Source organism: Bombus huntii, chromosome 13 (genome assembly GCF_024542735.1).
Source record: "Bombus huntii isolate Logan2020A chromosome 13, iyBomHunt1.1, whole genome shotgun sequence".
In the NCBI taxonomy this organism is placed as follows: Eukaryota; Metazoa; Arthropoda; class Insecta; order Hymenoptera; family Apidae; genus Bombus; species Bombus huntii.
This window is the reverse complement of record NC_066250.1, coordinates 11,567,049-11,580,496: the sequence shown is the minus strand read 5'-3', so window position 1 is coordinate 11,580,496 and position 13,448 is coordinate 11,567,049. Positions and strand designations below refer to the sequence as shown.

General features: G+C 32.2%; 2 protein-coding genes across 3 annotated transcripts in view; one reads left to right on the top strand and one right to left on the bottom strand.

The window, feature by feature from the left end:
• Positions 1 to 541, top strand: part of LOC126872661 (uncharacterized) — a 308,769-nt gene extending 308,228 nt beyond the window's left edge. For both annotated transcript variants that reach the window (XM_050632782.1, XM_050632783.1), the window contains exon 3: positions 172 to 541. The gene's annotated coding sequence lies outside the window, so the exon portion shown is untranslated. The remainder of the gene's footprint in view (positions 1 to 171) is intronic.
• LOC126872660 (uncharacterized) overlaps positions 1 to 13,448 on the bottom strand; it is a 136,286-nt gene that overhangs the window by 83,017 nt on the left and 39,821 nt on the right. The gene's annotated exons all lie outside the window — the stretch shown is intronic.

Genomic DNA, 13,448 nt, shown 5'->3' with positions numbered 1-13,448 from the left:
TATTAGCTTCTCGAACACTAACAAATATTGTAAAATTGCTATATTTAAGATTAACGAAATAACTTTTGTACCATAACATGCAGAAAATCAATTCATAGCGATTCCTGAAAAAAAAGCATAAACATATCCTTTGATCTACATCTAAATAATTCCATTCTACTACGATCTTAGAGGACCAAGATCAATCTAACCAGGGGGGTATGTCACGACCGGCATACTTCAAATCCGACGGACTGACGATAGAGATAAAGATGTGGCGGCACTCGGCGACAATGTATATCGCTGAAGTGCCTAATGAACCATCAACATCCCAACGGTCCTTCCACCGAAGGTTCTAGAAGAAAGAGCACGTGGCAACGATCGCGGACGCCTAGCAAATGCATGGACGGTGGGGATGTTGAGGGATGACAAAAGAAAGTAATCGGATCCGATCGAAAGTAAAATCATAAGAGTCAGTCTTAGAAAGTCACGCCTAGAGTTCGGAAGTAAATTGTAAAGTGTATTGATGTTAGAAAAAAAATAAAGTTTTCTTTTTTTATTTTTTACCTCAAATTCCTTTTTTTATTTTGTTATTTTACGTGACAGATCCAACGCCCTCTCTCACGCGGACCACACTCTCTCGACAACGCAATTCGCACTCTCTGACTTCACAACTCACAATCTGTGGCGTCTCAACTCACACTGACTGTTAATTTGTCTTTGTCCCTTAGCAACCCCTTGTCTTTTGTCTTAGCCCCACGTCTTGTGTCTTACCCCCCACCACGCACGTGTTCCGCAACCGCTCGTGGCCAGGGTCACGCAGACCTTTTTCGCGAAACTATTCGATTGAAAGACCGACGATGCATTGTTGGGCCTGTCGGCATTTCGGCTTTCTCGTGACATTGTTTATAGTTCGCTCGATATCTCTTAGGCCTTTCGTCTACGATACTACAATATATATATACAGAGTTAGTTGCATTACTTCAAAAAAGTATTTATTTTAGTTTTTGCTTTTTTATATGAGGTTCTATATATTTACATTATTTTAATATTTTATTGTAAAATATAAAGATACTTATATATATCTATGGTACAATCACATTTCCAATAATATTTATTTACTTTAATTTTTTGAGAAGTGATATTTAAGCTTAGGCATAAGGATAATACACATAATAAAGACTGTTTAGCTTTAAAAAATTAAGAAAACGTTTTATTATTCAATGTTATATCTTTTTCAACATACATACGTACCTTAATTTGTTCCTCCATATAATTACCCCTCAAATTTAAACATTTATCATAGTTCACAAGTTTTAAAACCCCCTTGCTGTAGTTGTTCACTGCCAGATCATTTAACACGATAAGTATTACGCGAATATTATATGTTTTGCCATTGAAACCGCAATAAACATTTAATTTTTGCACAATATCATGTTATATTTGCACACTTTTTCTCTAACAATATTATTTGAATCATCCACATTGTTGGAAACTTGGTCAGTTCATGGAAATTTTCTTACTTTAATCAGTAAGAAACATTTAGCAAGCGATGGATCACCGATGACTATCTCAGCAGTCAACATATCAACCAATTGTTGACTGCTGACTGTTAAGCTGACTGTTAACTTTAAAGATCTTTGCATTGCGTTTCATTTATGAATTATCAAAGCATGATTTTTCCTTAGTATCAGCTTTCTCTGTACAATCCTCGGAGATACGGTAAATCAAAGTTGTTGGTTTTATAACGTGAAAGTTTTAAACCAAAATTGAAAAGAACTTTTTGTTCAGTATCGATTTGTAATCCTTTTCTCTTAATGTTGATAGCTGTCTGACGTGCTCTAAATTTATATATATTCTAGTCTCATTTTTCTTCTTTATTTCACTATCTACGCTTGAGATAAAGGAGAATACAAGATCCAAATATTGTTTCCTTTGTCCCAAGGAAATAATTATGTATAAAGCGAGATCAGGCGCCATTTTTTTTAAATAAATTTTGAAGATTCCTGAAAAAAGATCCGTTGCATTTTTTTGCGATAAATTACGATGTTACAAGCTGTTATTTCTTTGCCGTTAGCACCGTTTATGCGATGCACATTTATGGCATAGGACCGGAATATTGCGTTTTGCTTGATTAGTATGCCTATTTCTATATCTAACGTTTCTATATCTATATAGTTCTATATCTTAACGTTTGTTGACCATTATAAACCGGGGATTCGTTGAAGAAGAAGAATACATCCTGGTCAGTGTTAGATATGAAATTGCAAATTTTTGAATTCCTTTTTTCTCTTTCCATCACAATTTTTAGTGTCATAACGCAAGATTAGGCACGCCCCCACAAGGCATTTACACATTGATGGAACCAATTAACCAAATTTTATTAGATCCAAGCTCGTATTAAATATGAACTTGGCCAATAAAAATGGGCCAAAGTCATTCTATGAACCAAAGAGTCACTAAAACGATAGACATCTTCCAAACTTTATATTTACATCGATCTTCAAAACGATTTTATAAAGCATTTCTGCCGTACAGCTTGTTTGTGCAACTTGTATGATTTGATTGTGCAGTTTGTGCAGTTGCGACATTTTGTACTTTATTTATCAAATGATAGTGCATTGAAAAATATTATGATGTCAGCACCTGGAACTTCTCAAGCAACGTGCACTTCATTATCCAGAAATGAGCTTGTAGAGTCTCCCAGAAATTGTCCCTCAACCAGTTTTAAAGACAAGAGTAACTGTTATGTAAAAAGGATATTGGCTGTCAAAGGAAACCACGCAATGTTTACGACATTTTGTAAGCGAAACAAATGTACTATAATAAATAAATTACAATAATTTTTGAAATAAAAATTGTTCGCGGTTAGAGGGAAGAATTGAATTTCTAATAAGTAAAATATATAATGAAAATTTTGGAAAATCATCGATTGATTTTACTAAAGTCAGTGAAAAACGATTCAAAAGAAGAAAGATTGAAGAACTATGTACGAGCAAGTATTTATTCCGGGGAACTCTCTTACGCTGTTCAAACGCAGTTCAAAAAACACCATAAATTAGATATTGTCAACGTTATAAAAGACGTAATTTGCCAGTCAGAATGTGTTGCTGAATATAAGAATGCACAGAGGAAAATTAGTCTCCCTATAAAGCTATACTCACGCAATAACGAAGGCAAAATTAACAAAATATCAATATAATATTGTAAGAAATCTAGCGAAAACGCACAACAGTACCCGCATTATGGATCTTGAAATTTAAAATCATTATGGAAACTTGAAAGGACTGTTATGCCAAAAATATCATTATCACTGAAGCGTAACAAAACATATTGGATCACACAGTTCTGAGGATATTTCAATTTCAAGAGGAAATCAGTATCATGAACGCTAATAATTTAAGTAATCTTAATTCAATAGTTAAATGGAGATGCGATGGAGCATTTGGAATAAGCGAGTTTGAGCGAGGATTTGTAAACTCCACTATTTGCGACTCAAGCATATTTGTTTCATTGCAGTTCATATTAGATGCTCCAAATAATGCAGAACAAATCCTGTTATGGTAGAATTTCCAAACATCCTTGCCAAGATTTTGCAGGCGTATTCGAATTCATTATATACACGAGACAGCAAATGTGATGATACAAGAGATACAAAAGATTGAAAATTAAGCAAAACTTTGAAGTTCGACCACAGTGAAAATTGAGGATACATAATGTACCACCAGTTACGCATTGCTGCATGTTTACGATGTTCGATGGGAAGGTACGTAATACGATATCAAAAAATTCCACGACATGTTGAAGATGTTACCTTTGCCGAGTGACCTGCAAGGACTTCGATAATATCGATTTGACCATGAAACAAAATATCGAGGACGAATCAAAATTGAGATTTGGAATATCGCCATTACCGAGCAGATAAAATGTTTCGAATGCTTACTGCATCAATCTTATAGCCAGCTAGTTCGAGGTAACACACCAAGAGGAAAGTAGCGGAGAATAAGTAAAAAATACAAAAATCTTTCGGAATTGAGATGAGTTTGCTTGTAGATAAATCTGAATCCAGGATTTGGTACAAGTGATGATGGAAATATTGCTCGCTGATTTTCATCTAATGCACCTAATCTTCATGATGAGCATCCATCTAATAAAAATAGATTTTTTTCACACACACTGCTTAGAGAGTTACTGCGAAGAAATTTATGAAGCTATATGGGTGATATAACCTGCCAACGGCTGTACATAAAATATTGATTCATTTCTTCCAATTGGATAACTGGGAGAAGAAGCACAAGAAAAGCACAAGAAAACCGCAACGAAGATAAAGAAAACAATAGAAGATATTTTCCATAATTTGCTTGTATCCTTGGATCGATATAGCGTAAGCAGTATAAGAGGAATATAACCCACAAAGGCAAAAAATATCCCAAAAATGTCATTCAGTTTTTTGATATAATACTTGGTATCCTCAATTTGCCAAAATTTGCCAAAAATCATCCAAAATTGATTTTGCAGGAGGGGGATGAGAATGAGAACAAGAAAAAGAAGAATTAACATCATATAGTAAAGATTAAGAAACTATTAAATATACATCAGAATGTATTTTACATTTTTATACTTGTAGGTAATTATCAACGTTTCTATTTTTTATATTTTATCAAAATTATTTTTATACCTAATATTTAACATTAAAAAGTATATCATTATTGTTATTTTAGAATCATATCTGCAATTTATTCCAACAATCTATCTTAGATTTAAAGATACTACTTTCGACCAGGATTTCGACAAAATTTCTCACTGTGAGACGGGTCGACTAAAGGGCCGATTAGCAAGATATTTTAGTAAGTCGCTCAGTGTGTGAAGGCGAAAATATGGTTGACTAGGTTTGTCGACGGTCGACTAGTCGATTCGACCAATTCTAGACGACCGATTTAGTCGACCCGCCTGTAACCGCTCTTATGGAAAAGATGAAGATCGTTCGGAGCAAGGCCCGGATTATAGGGTGGATGATCTCACCCAAAACTACCCAACAGAGGTCGGTCTTTATTTACTGAATTATTTTCATATCTTCGTCTCCGTACCTCTTAATTTTTGTGCTTCCTGGCCTGATAAATTGTTTCTAAGGCTAATAGATATACGATTTCTTATAAAAAAGAAGCAATTACTTGTTATCCCGTTATCTTTCTATTACTGTTTGAAATAATCAAATATTTGACAAACAAATTATTTTCAAATTATCAAATAAGGTTTTGGAATTTATTTTCAAATAAAAATTAATTTGCTTCTTAGATTTTAAACTTTTCAAAGACTAGATTATTTGTGATTCTTCAATGTGTGATTCTCTCAATTTATTTGTTGTTTCATTTGATGCAATTATTTATCTTTTTTGTGTGTCATTTTCGCTTTAAATAGAAAAAGCACATCCTCGCGAAACATTGCAGAGGAAAAGTGGACATCATTTAAATAAAGTATTTGAAGAAATGGTTATTTCAATAATATATCACTTTAAGTGGACCTTGTAGTCATTTTAATTTTGTAGTAGTATTGTATGAAAGAGAAAATAATTTTTTTCTCAATTGTTTCGTTATTTGATTGTTAAATGAAATAATTTTTCATTTTATGGAATTAAGAATTTGATATAAGAATCTAACATAGTGTAGAAAACTAGAAATAAGAATACAATTTTTATTTCGGATAATCGAAAACTCGTATAATACGGAAAGGTCTAATAGTGTTCATAAATCGTATAATAAAATCGTAAGAAACATTTTGATACTGTACTGTATATATTTTTAGATTTAGTTCATTATTTTATCGGCTGAAAATTTGATTAATTGTCTTCACAGTACCTGATGATTTACGCTTCCGAAAAAAATTTCGAAAAAAATGAAGTTACGATAAAGTTCAAAGCACCTCGGACAATATGGAATTTTGACTCCGAGAACCGAGACTCCACCGTAGTAATACATTTTTCATTTTATTTGTTTTTTGAATAAATATTCTCCGAAATAACTTCTATTTCGACTACGTCAACTGCGTCTACAGTAAAGATTTTCTCAGATTGCCCCACGTATACACAGCCTTACACATTTATTATTCAAGCGTAATTGAAGTGGGGACCATTCAGTAAGTAAATAGTATTCTCCTGTAACAAACATTGGCTAATTTTGTTTGAAATAAAAATGAAGTAACAATAACTTAAAATAACGATGTTATTTCAACCAATTTCTTATTTTTATTTTAAGAGCAACTTATAAACTGTATGTGCAACTTGTGTAATTTTATTTTATATCAAGGACGAATAAATTTACCAGTAATATTCTATTCTATATTAGCTAAATTTCAGATAAAAATACTTTTATTAATATCAATTTGAATTTTAAATGCTATATTTTGCAAATACGTGTAAGTATATGTATTCTAATCGTGAACGATAGAACCACATTATTTAACAACCTAACGGCATTTATTCTCATGCCCGAATGTTGGAAAGAAATGGACTTGGAGATGGGAGGAGGAAAGAGAACGAAGGACATGAATTACGAAGAGCATAAGCGTAAGAGAATTCAGAACATCGGGTACAGAAGATCAACTTGGCAAAAGTCCTAGTACAGATAGGCAGAGTAGAGACAAGCACAATATGAAAGAATAATAAAAGAAAGATATAATAGGAGGAACAGAGAATCAAGAGAGGAAAGCAGTGCAGAGTATCTAAAGAAGAAATACAGAGAAAGGGATCAAGCTATGATAGCGAGATTCAGATGCGGTAATGAGGAAAGAGTCAATAAATTCAGGGTAAAATCAGAGGAGAAGAACTGTAGATTACGTGGACCAGGAGAAGAGACAATGGAAAATTTTATTGAAGAGTGCAGATAAGTTGAAAGAGTACGAGAATTAAGCAAAAGGGTGCTCACGTGGGCACAAGAGGAACGAAAGAGATGGGTGAGGAAAATAAGAGAAAAAAGAAGGAAGTTTGCTGAAGTACCAAAAGTATTCGGAGTTTTTTTTAATATTTCAAGTACAGCAACTATAATAATGAAATAAGTAAATTATAATAATATGTATATGAACCCCGACTCTGTAGACATAGCCACGTATCAATCCCTTTTCAAGACCGAACAGTAAAAAAATAAAGTTACCTATCCAACATTTATGCTAAAAATTGTTCTCATTTCAGTTATCCTTGAACATCTAATAAACGCATGAAACTGTATTGAAAATTAGGAGAGCATCTCAATTTTCAAGGAAACAAAGAATTTCGAGATTTTTACTGTATCTCAGTAGTAATTGACGTATCATAAACGCACGGAGTCTCAATTTCTACGATTAGTTTTACACAGAGATACAATGGCTACAAAAGATATTTTCATTCCATTATATTTATTGTAGCGTTTACAGTAGCTCGCGAAAGCAATGGTACACTTGTCGACACATTTTATGAATATATTACGTGTATTATATGAAACATTTAAACATTTTATTAACTCAACTATCACGATTATAGTGGTAAAATTTTGAACAATTTTGAGAATGTATGCAGAAGTTGCAAGATATTTAACACAAGTACATATAATAATTTGCAGAGACCATAAAAATATTTAAATGAGCAATTATAAAAGAATCACAAAACACTATTTTTAACATTTATTATACGGTTAAGATTTCTGCTCATACTGTACATTAATTTTTTTGTTAAATATAAGTTTGCACTATTTTGCAGCTTGTATTATATTGTCAGTTTGGGTTTCAATTTTGCACATATGCTCATGCTAGTTCAAAATATTTTATATGGTATGCATCATATAAAGGAAAAATTTTCTGTGGCAAGTGCAGCTAGAAATATTTTTGCGAGCCACTGCGCATACTAATCAATTAGGTCGAAGTATATTAAATTCGGTATCGCTCAATAGTATTTTCATATGAGTTAACAAATTTCATACTATGAAAATGAAATATGGAAACTGACAAAAACGCTTCACTGAAATATAAAGCTATGCGTAAATATTTTTTCTAGCCACTCTATATACATATATATATATATATATATATATAATAAGTATAATAAATAGTAAATATATAATAATATATATATATATAATAAGTATATATATCATGATACGCGTCCTAACACACAGATACTCGTGCGAGCAGAGTCCATCAGTGATACGTGGATAATGATTGCACATTAGAATGAGGTGAGATACGATTCCCGTAACATATATGTAGTATCGCGACACTACATATTTATTTTCTGTACTCCAATAACTTACAATCAGAGGTAAACAATTTTCCGTATTTACGTAATTTAACGAATAATTATTTCAAAATAATGAAACAATGAATATGAGCCAAATATTTTATTCAACTATTTCCATACTATTATATTGTACTTTCATTGTTTGCGATTAAAAAGTTTATACAAAATATAGTATCTAAAACCCAAAAATTATTCATTATTTTATCAATAATGTAAGGTATTATTTGAAAATGGTTAATCTGATTTTTATATAAAATACTATTTACTTTGTACACAAATTATTTCGAAAATAGAAATAATAAATTAGTTTACGTATCTGCTTATTCTCCACCTTCAAGCACGCTGAGGCTTGGCCAGGTTTAATTTACAAAAAGAAGATTTTATTGCTTTATCTGTTTGAATATTAATTTCATTATTATCAATGTCTTGTCATTTTTGGCATAGCAGCATAACATTCTTATTCAGCATAGCAACCGCGATCACACAGTGTCAATTCAGACCACCCGTATTTTGTCACAAGAGCTCGATATTCATGATTAGTGTGGTAACTGCCCAACTCCAATCGATTGATTCCCTGACATAGCAACTGCCCAATACACCATATGTATAAAAGCGCCAAAGAAATCAATAGAGAGTTTCAGTTCTCATTCAGCATTCAATCAAGCGTGTAATTATGATCTCTTTGCGCTTTGCTATTCTGGAAATAAGTTACAAGTTACAAATTTTTAAGTTTTCATTTGTTTCTTAAAGGGATGGAACTTTGTAACAATGTTGTTCGCGTTTCAATATGTAACATGATATGAGCACAACAAACTTTATTATACTCGAACTATTATCTGTAATTAATAAAAAAAAAAAAAAAAAAAAAAATAACCTGCACAAAACATGACCTATACTTATTCTCAATAATCATATTATTCGTTTATGAATCTTTTCGTGTATTTTTTCGCGAATCTACTTCACTTTTGGTTGGTGCGCAGAGTACATTGCAAGTAGCATAGGAATTAGGACTATTACTTACAGTTGACTTGAGAATGAACGCGGTAATAAGGATCTCGACTATTTTTTATCGTTTGATCCTCTTTAATTATTTTGAATCGCGTCAAGTGCCGGCGTTATTAGCGGTTGGTTTTGGTACAATTAGTTTTTGGACTATGAACGTGAGAGAAAATGACTGACATACAATTTTAGGAGGATTCTGAATTACTAGAAATCGCGTTAAGATAAGCACTATACAACTACGAATAAATCGCGTTGCAGAGGTGTCGGTCGAAAATCGACTGGGAGCTTTTAAATCCCAATCGATATTTTCTCGAGTAAAGCAATGTAAAATGCAGAAGAAGAAGAAAATGGCAGCGTAACGTTAAATATATCTATAACTATTTCTTGGTATTTTTGGTAAGAGTCACTTCGGAGTTGATAAATATATAAAAAATAGAAATTCATTATTATTATACTTTAAAGTTACTCGATAGTTTTAAAAGTGATTTTGCACTATTGAATTCAGCTTTTAAAAATTAAAATAAGAAACAGATATTCCTCTAATGGTTCGTGTTTGAAAAAACTGCATTGGTTTATGCATTGAATTTCACGAATCAGTTTTGACAACATATTGGTAAATTCAATGAAAGTTGTAATATTAAAAACTGTAATGCACAATAAATGTAATAATGAATTATAATTTGTAATATTACAAATATTACTAATACGGCACGATATAAAATCTTCTAGATCTTACTCTCAAGTGTTTCATTTTTGTCCATTGAGCGAAAAACAGTGGTGTCGCCAGGAACCAGGTTGTCAGTGACCATTGGATTTCTGAGAATATATGAGCTCTCACGTACGTGGTCATGGCAACCAGTGAGTTGTCAACGACCATGAAAGCGCGAGAAACTGGCCGCAGCGAGCAGTCGGTCGCTACGACCAATGAAGTACATTAAATCAAGTGCATGTGCCCACTAATACCTCCAAACAAGTTTATGGAGCTGTTTCTAAAGCAAAGTCCGGGTAATTATTCGCATAATTATTGTCAAACTATCAGAGCCGGCTCAAATATCGTGGCAGCCGATTCATGAGCTATGCTGTATAATATAAAACATTTTATCAGTCTCGTAGATTCCATTCTTATAAACCATGTATATATATGGTTTATAAAAAGACATATACGTAATAATATACATTAACGATTAATTCTTAATTTTAATTCTATTATTAATATTAATATTGTTGCATGGGCGCTGCTCTTCTTCCATACCTTTTGTCTGTTTAAACTAATAATAAGCTATTTTAAAGTAAACGATATGGTGCGGTACAAATCAAAACACGTTCGCATATGTTAACAATAAGTTATGATATACAGAGTGTCACATCTAAGTCAACTCCTGCGAAGATTTTCGGAACTATTCGTGATATCGAAAGATGTTTCCAACAAAAATTAAATGCATTTAAGGGGGACGTAAATTGATGTCACTAGCTTTTAGTCAGCTTAGTATAAGTCAGAAAGGATTTAATTTAATGGAATCGTCTACTTAGTGCAAATTTAATCATTCAATTATCGGGAAATTCATTATCAACTTTAATTTATTCAGTTTGTATCATTCAAGAAAATCTCATTACCAAACTCAATCAAGGTACTTGGATCAAGGCAGTCCAATCTCGGATCAATTTCTAGAACTTAGTCTCTGGTTATCTACAACAATCCGGGGATGATCGGAATATTCTATTTCGACCATCCGCTCCTCAGCAAAGGTGCTCATACTAATTATGAAACGAGGTCGAAAGTGTTGACTTATTCGTTGTCCCGTTCTTGTTAAACTCCTCTCTTGGGGAGAAAGAATCAATATCCAGTTTGGATATTTATTTTAGTGATCTATGAATTTGTATTTCGCGTGTGCCTTCACCCGTTCGTTTGTCCTCCGACTTTTGCCGCTGGAATCTACATTCGCTAACTGGCTCCAGCGTTATCTTGCAACATGGTACAATCGAGCAAATCCTACGTGAAGATGTATGTCGAAAATAGAGAATAAGCTTTTATCAGTTGAGTCACTATCTTCGAAGAAAACCGACTTTTGTTCTGTATATGTTAATTTGACGAGTTATCGATTGGGTATAAGTAAACCGCCAGCACAAAGTTATTCTATGTACTCTATGTGCGAAAATAAGTAAAAAGTGTAGAATAATATTTTTCCTTTTAAGATCACGTTTTCAAGAAAACAAGGTTTAGTTAAGAATTGGCTCGGTACACGTGTACGTTGATCAATTTTTAAATTTCATTTTCTCAGAAACGAAACATCCTACGACAGAAGATTATTCTATATTTCTAACTTATTTTTACACGTAAAATAATCTGCTATCGACTATTCGCTCGGAGCGTTTTCGATTTGTTTTATCATGTGAAATTACTTTCTTGCCAATTGTATCAACCGACACACACTGTATATTTATACTAAATATATTATAATTTCTATATACAGGGTGGTTAATAACTGGCGGTACAAGCGGAAAGGGGGTGATTCTACGCGAAAAAAGAAGTTGAAAATATAGAATAAAAACCTCTTTTTAATTTTTTTTTACTTTTTCTATCGAGACAACGATCTTCAGTGAGATCCGTTATAACGTACCGCACGCGTACCGAGCGAAAATTCAAAGTCGATTTTCTCGAAAACAAAGTCTCAAACGAAAAATTTTTATTCTATATTTTCGACTTCTTTTTTCGCGTAGAATCACCTCCTTTCCGCTTGTACCACCAGTTACCAATTACCCTGTATATTTTCAGATTCGTTCCAAAGCAATACAATCACTATAGTTGACTGCCATAACAACGCCAATGAAATTTCAAAATGTTTCGTACGACACACGCAATATGTTACATACAAGTATAGTGTTTGAGTACTTTGGTGAGTCTGTGTATACCGTAACATTTTATATCTCAAAAATTCCATTATATTTAGTTAACTCGGCAGTACTGCATTTAATTGAAAGCATATTGTCAGTGATAGTATGGTATATGACCTTGCAGCTACAGTGTAGAAGGGTTAATTTGAGCCCTGTAGGTTCTACTATATTTCATATGACGTTCAATATTTGCCTACACCTTTGTAACAAAGAGTTTCTAACGAAATTTCATATAAAATTCGTTTTTAGATTATGTTCTCAAGGTATTTGATCGGCATAAATTGGAAACACCTTGTGTATAGAATACACTCTCATTATAGTTACTCCCATTAATATTTGGACACCTTTTATAATAGAACTTTCCGAAAATTGAACGAAACGACTTGATTCTTTTTAAGAAGCTACGTAGAAGGATTAATTTACTAGGTGGCGTGTGAGAAACATTTTGAAAAGATTGCAATTGGTCAGAATCGTGAAAGAAGCGAGGATCGAAAGAGTTATGGAACTTTTTAATGAGTTCTACTTAAAACATGGGAAGTGCAATTTTTTTAGAACACGTTCTCACATTATAACTTTCGAAGGAAAGTTCTCGAAAATAAAAATTTTAGTTTGAATAGAACTCATAAAGTATAAAAATAAAAACTTTTCTATAACAAGAACAGATATTTTGTACATCAATATTAAAAGAGTTCTCAATTATTGTAGCAAATACTAAATAGTATTTAATGAATAGTACTACTACTAATATTAAATAATTATTACAGTTAAATCGATGTTCTGAATATGTTGTTTATTTGTCTTTGAAATGATCAGTTATGAAGGTAAGGACGTTACTGAATACACATATGATATTTATGTGTGTATATTATTCTACATATTAAATTGTAGAATTGCTACGTATCTCAGTTAATTTAAATTATAAAAAAAAGTTATTTAGATATTATTCTTGATAAATTTTCCTTTCAATATGTCTTACGAAACAATTAATTATGTATGGTTTTCATACTTTTTGATCAATAAACGTAAGAACAATATGACATTATATTGTTAAATAAAATTACCACTTGATACGTTTATTCATTCTGTGAAACCTTTTTTAATATACGTTCTAAAATAACATATTTCCATGGAGCATTTATTATAGAAATTCTAAAATATCTGTTCCACAAGAACACCTTTGAAGAAAGTTCCTAAAGGTAACATTCCTTTCCATAACAATCCCAAAGGAATAAATATTTTTTTAAACGAAACATATAAGTTCGAGCAAAAATTAAAAAAAAACCGAGGACATCTGCTTATTTCGATCCCTGGA